Source organism: Chiloscyllium punctatum, chromosome 4, assembly GCF_047496795.1.
Source record: "Chiloscyllium punctatum isolate Juve2018m chromosome 4, sChiPun1.3, whole genome shotgun sequence".
In the NCBI taxonomy this organism is placed as follows: domain Eukaryota; kingdom Metazoa; phylum Chordata; class Chondrichthyes; order Orectolobiformes; family Hemiscylliidae; genus Chiloscyllium; species Chiloscyllium punctatum.
This window is the reverse complement of record NC_092742.1, coordinates 137,901,286-137,907,282: the sequence shown is the minus strand read 5'-3', so window position 1 is coordinate 137,907,282 and position 5,997 is coordinate 137,901,286. Positions and strand designations below refer to the sequence as shown.

At 42.0% G+C, this 5,997-nt stretch overlaps 1 non-coding gene across 1 annotated transcript; it reads left to right on the top strand.

The window, feature by feature from the left end:
- Window positions 1-1,651: 1,651 nt before the first annotated feature.
- On the top strand, window positions 1,652-1,733 carry trnas-cga (transfer RNA serine (anticodon CGA)). Its single transcript has one exon. It is a non-coding gene; the product is annotated as a tRNA-Ser (tRNA).
- The last annotated feature ends 4,264 nt before the right edge of the window (window positions 1,734-5,997 follow it).

Below are 5,997 nucleotides of genomic sequence, written 5' to 3'. Positions count from 1 at the left end.
GCCAGATAGATAGTGATGCAGTAAGTTTGTGGGGTTCACGCTGATATTCAGGCAGTAAGTGTGAGGGGTCAGGTCTATAGTGATGCTGTAAGTGTCGGCAGGTCAGGCTGATAGTGATGCATTCAAAGACCAAATATCCAAGGCTCATTGTAGTGCTGAATAGCGAGACTTCTCAAGGCTAAGACAAAAATCAATAGTTCTCATCCTGGTCATAAATCACAATGCTTCATTTTAAAATTGTCCTCTCCTGCTTCTAGATTCAACAATGAGGGAACAAAATTTAATGGCACCACCCTGTTTATCTCTTCAAATATTTTGCAACTCTCAATGAGATTACCTCTCTTGTTTTGAAACTGTTAAAAAAAGACCGGATTTGCCCACTTTCAATTCACAGGACTAACGTTCATCCATGATATCAAGACTAATCACCATTCGTGGTGTTCCTCATATGGCATTAGTATCTTTCCGAAATTGAGGATTATAATTCCTCATACTGTAGTCCAAGTGCAGTTGAACTGAGCCACAATACATTGGAAATAATGCTTCGTTCTCGTGCCCTGAAATCCTTCTGCAGCTTTCACAACAGACTTCTACAACTGCTGCTAGACTTCAATGACTTATCAAAAACTTCTCCAAGATGCAATTCTAAAAATCTGCACATCAGACTTTCTACGTCAAACCTTCGACAAATAATCTCCACACATTTCCCTCCTGACAAGTATGATAAAGTCAAATCGTTGCTATTTATTAAATCATGAGGGACATGGATAGATTGACTCGTCAAGGTGTTTTCCTGCTGGTGAGGAAGTCAAAATTTAGAAAACATCGTTTTAAAATTAGTAGGTAAGGATTTAAAAGTGACGTCAGGGGCAACTTTTTCAGTCGTGTCCAGAATGAGCTGCCAGAGAAATTGTTGGAGACTGGTACAACTGTAACATTTAATAGCATCTGGATGGATATTGGAGTAACAAGGTTTAGAGGAATGTGGGCCAAATGTTGGCAAATGGGGCCTATTAATTTAGGATAACTGTCCACCATGGTCAAGTTGGAAAGAAGGGCCACTTTCCGTGTTGTATTGTTCAAGGACTTGATGACTCTAGAACAACCGCAAAAACCTTGCAAATAATTCCGTCAGGACGACTTCAAGTTCCAAATCTTCGGTCACTCTTCCTCTCATGTGCTCACAAGTTCATTACCTGATGTCAGAACTTACGGATTAGTTGCTGGATCCATTCCTGTAAATTGGTTCTGCATTCTTTCTAATTCCGTTTTTTTTACGAATGTAGCTAGTGTTTATGGACTTAGCATCAATATTTCTAATACCATATTTTGATGAATAAAAAAAAACAACTTTGGCACCAGATGATGAGCAATTGAGTCAAAGTCGATCGGACGCAGTGAAACAATGATCCTCTCTTCATGTGGTGTACATCCCGTGACTCTAAAATTCGACGAAGAATCATTCCCACAACTTCAGCTGTGTCAGGATCTCGTTTGCGGTGAAAGCCTGTCAATCTGCTAAGGTAACATTCGACTGGGTCTCTGCAAAGGATTTGGCGAAATCTTTGTGTCTTGACAAATTGTTCTTCAAACCAATTGCGTATTTCATGAATTCAGTTCTTTTACTATGAAAATTGGCAGTTTTTCTGTAGCTGTGATGGCCGAGAGGTTAAGGCGTTGGATTCGAAATCCAATGGGGTCTTCCTGCACAGGTTCGAATCCTGTTCACAGCGTTGAATCCTTTAAAATTCATTAATTTCTTAGCAGAATTTGGAATTTCGAGGAGCTTGAGCTTTGCATTCAATCGAAAGTGAATTTTCAACTGTGAAGAATCCGAAGTCATTTCAAGACGTCTAATTGAATAAATTATATGTCGAGACACAAAAAGCCACCAACTTCCAACACGAATCAGTTTCAAAACATTTGTCGAACTATCGTGAAATTTGGATGTTCGGGAGTGGGGGTTGGGGGGTGGAATTTAGCAAAACAAGAAGCAATGCAATACATTTACCTGCAGGTGATGAATTTTTTTTTAGGATCAGTTGAAAGTCAAGCTGAGAAAGTTCAACCTAATTTACAACTGACTCTCAAGGCCAATAATCTATTATATCAGCAGTCAATGAATTCGAAAAAGCAACTCAATGTGTGGAAAGGAACTCGACTGATCCAGGTTCCTGCCTTGAGGTGTGATAAGGCAAGGCGACATCAGCGGAGTAGAATTTTCTGGAAATATTAGAAATGGAATGTTAACGGTCTTCTGCTGTTCACATTCGTAAGAAACTGTGCAATAATAACTGAATTTGAAAATTAACGATGAAAATCAGACTTAGCTCTCTGCTTGTGGTGTAGCATTGTTCAGAACAATAGGTTGTTGTTGAGGCTAAAATTGACCAAAATAATCGAGAGGGATCTTATCCACGGCCTTCGTTGGAGCAGTTGATGTGGCGAGCTCAGCTTGAAGAACCAAATGCCAATTATTCATCTTGGCCGTCTGAATTGCTTAGTTAAACATACTCCCAGTTTAATGTAAAAACCTTTGTTATCAGAGCTAGATGTTTTCATCTCAGCATGTTCCGATATGAGAAGACACTCCAAAGAGTAGATGTGACTTAAATTTTGACTCCAACGTCAGAGATGTTGACACATTTCTACACCAAAAAGGCACTACCATTGGTATCAAATCAAACTGAATAAAGGTCTAGTTCACTTAGACATTTTCTTTCTGTAGACTCTGCCAATGGACCGTTCAGGCCCGATGTAGGAATAGGGCGTGGTGACATCTGTTCGGATGTGGATCACTTCATTCTTGCTCACGATCCATAAACCGTAATTCATATTGAACTTCTTAGCCATCACCATGGTAAGTGGTGCATAATGCACAGGTTTGCTTCTCGAAAGAAAGAGTGAAATCTTATTCAATGCAGACGCAAATTCAAGTTGTCCCTGATCGACCAGAAGACAGATATCGCGAAACAAAATGAATACAGAAAACAATCAATGTTTTCTTGGAGTCAAAAAGATGTATTGGAAGAACGGAAACATATATTTGGAACTAAAGTCACATACCACTTCCAGACTAAATGTTCTTGAACCGTTATCTTAATTTGACCTTCATGTCCACCTTTGCTGCAAAAATTATCTTAACAACTCAGTACTTTGTGTTCTTTGATATTGTCTTCTTCATGTTTCTCTTGATTTTGAAACTAAAACCGAGCAATAGCAAGGCACCCTATTTCACTTGCAAAGATCAGAAGAAGATCAATTTATAAGAGAACAGAAATAAAGATATATCTGTCTTCCGAGAGAGAACACAGTTACCATTTCGACTCCAAAAAGTCTTCTTCAGAAGTCTGCGCAATGAACTCGAAATATCCGACCGAAAATCAAAAAAAGAAGCCATAATGCCGCGAATACACCACCCGCAAGCGCATCAAGTCCTACTCGAATATACTATATTACTACTCTCAACATCAGTGGGGAACGGAACAAAGCTCATTCTGCAGTTGTCCACCTGTTATGACGTAGTTTGTAAAGTCAGAAATATGATTAGGTAAAAAGCGGGATGAAAGCGGGATATCAGAAGTCTGAAAAAAGCAAGTGCGTGCTTTGCTTTGAAGAAGGTTGGCAGTGATGAAAATGGAAATTAACTGCAGTGAGGGGGGCTTAATTAATACTCAGAATCGTTGCAACATACAGGGATGCAATTCTTTTTGTTGGGTTTCTGTTCTGCCATTTTATAATCACGACTGCTGTCTGGTTTGGTTTCCATTCCAGGCTTAGGTGACTGCCTGATGGAAGTTTGCACATTCGCCCAATTTCTGTGTGGTAGCTCTGGTTTGCTGCCACATTCTGAACATTTGCAGGTTATTTGGATTCGCCATTGAACGCACATGGTGACAGAGACAGTGATGTGGAGAGTGTCTGGATAGGACGTACTTCAGAGGATTTTTGTGAACTTAAATAGACAGAGTGGGGTTAGTCTGCTGTTTCCTGGGTGAGCTACATGGATAGAGAGGGGTCAGGGTATTCTTTCCTGAGGGAGAGACATTGACAGAGTTTGATTAGTTGCTCTTACCTGTGTCAGTCACGCAGATACAGTCAGTCTGCCTTTCTCCGGGCGAATTTCTTTCACTGAGTGGTGACAGTCTGCTCTTCCCCGCCTGAGTGAAACAGAAAGAGCGGGGTCAGTATTCTCTTCCCTCGATAATTTATGTTGACAGTCTGGCTTCTGTCTTCTCTTCTCTGGCGAGTTACATTGGTAGAGTGGGGTTAGTGTTCATTCATTGGGTGAGTGACATAGACAGAATGGGATCAGTCTGCTCTACCCTGAGTGAATTACATTTATAGAGTGGGGTCAGACTGCTCTTCAGTGAATGACTTATATTGACCGTGTGGGATCAGTCTGCTGAGTTACACTGAGAGTGTGGGGTCAGTCTGCCCTTCCCTCGGTGAGTAACAGTGACTGAGTGGCGTCAGTTTGCTCTTCCCTCAGTGAGTTACATTGACAGAGTGGCATCAGTCTACTCTTTCCTGTGCGAGTTACATTGACAGAGTGGCGTCAGTCTGCTTTTCACGGAGTGAGTTATTTGGACAGTGTGGGATCAGTCTGCTCTTCCCTGGGTGAGTTGCATTGACAGAGTGGCGCCAGTCTGCAATTTCCTAGTTGTGTTAAAGTGATCGCGTGAGGTCAGAGTGCTCTTCCCTGGTTGAGTCACATTGACGGATTGGGCTTCATCTGCTCTTCCCTGGGAGAGTCATATTAACAGAATGGGGTCAGTTTGCTCCTTTCTGAGTGAGTAATATCACAGACTGCACTCAGTCAGTTCTTCCCTGGGTGAGCTACGTTAAGAAAGTGGTGTCAATCTGCTCCTCCACGGGCGTGTTACTTTCTCAGAATCGTGAGAGTCTGCTCTTCTCTGTCTGAGTTTAACAGCAAGTATGGTTTCATTACTGTCTTCTCTGGATGATTCACATAGACAGAATGGAATAAGTCTTCTCTTCTCTGAGTGAGTTACTTTGACAGAGTGGGGTCAGGCTCGTCTCCCAGCTTGTGTTTCATTGACAGAATCAGATCAGCCTGCTCTTTCCTGGATGAGTGACAGAGACAGAATGGGTACAGCCTGCTCTTCTCTGAGTGGTGTCAGTCTGCCATTTGCTGGGTGAGTTATATATAAAGTGTTGGGTCAGTCTGCTCTTCCCTGGATGACTAACATTGACAGAGTGGGGTCAGTCTACTCTTCCCTGGGTGAGTTATACTAACAGAGTGCGGTCAGGCCATAATTTCCTCGTTGAGTTACATTGATCATGTGATGTCAGACTTCTGTCCCCTGGTTTAGTTACATTGACAGAGTGGGGTCCATCTGCTCTTCACTGGGTGAGTTACGTTAGCAGTTTGGGGTCGGTCTGCTCTCCGCAATCCAGGAACTCCATCTCTCGCGGTTTCTTGTCAGTACCTCCATACTAAGGATTTGAGGAGTTAACAAAAGTAACTCGTCCCCTACATCTTTGGGAAATTTAGGGATGGGCAGTGAATCATACCTCATTGAAAGACAACTGGGTCCCAGAAATGCATTTCTAATAATTGCATGTTCTAATTCGACACTGCATGCGGTCGGGAATAAATTGAGGAGAGGTGCAGGGTAGAACAATTAAAGTCAAATGCACTGATGCCTAGGAGACATGACACAAGATGTGAGTGTGGAGCTGATTGTGCAGGGCTCAGTGTCAGTGCTATTTGTTCAGCATTTATTGCTCACTGTTCGCAATGACTCACACACCACTGCTGTCAATTCACAACAATGAGCCTGTTCATCTTGGTTTGAAAATCCCTGCGTGTGTATTAACGTGGTTAATGGGACGCGAGAGGAGATGAGCACATCCTTTTTATTCTGTCAGTTTAAACAGGCGAAAATATCTGTTAGATGCCAATGCAAGAGGATACTGTCTTTTTCTGTGCCTTTTTAGTGGGGCATGCTCAGCATTGAAACGTCTGTTTTT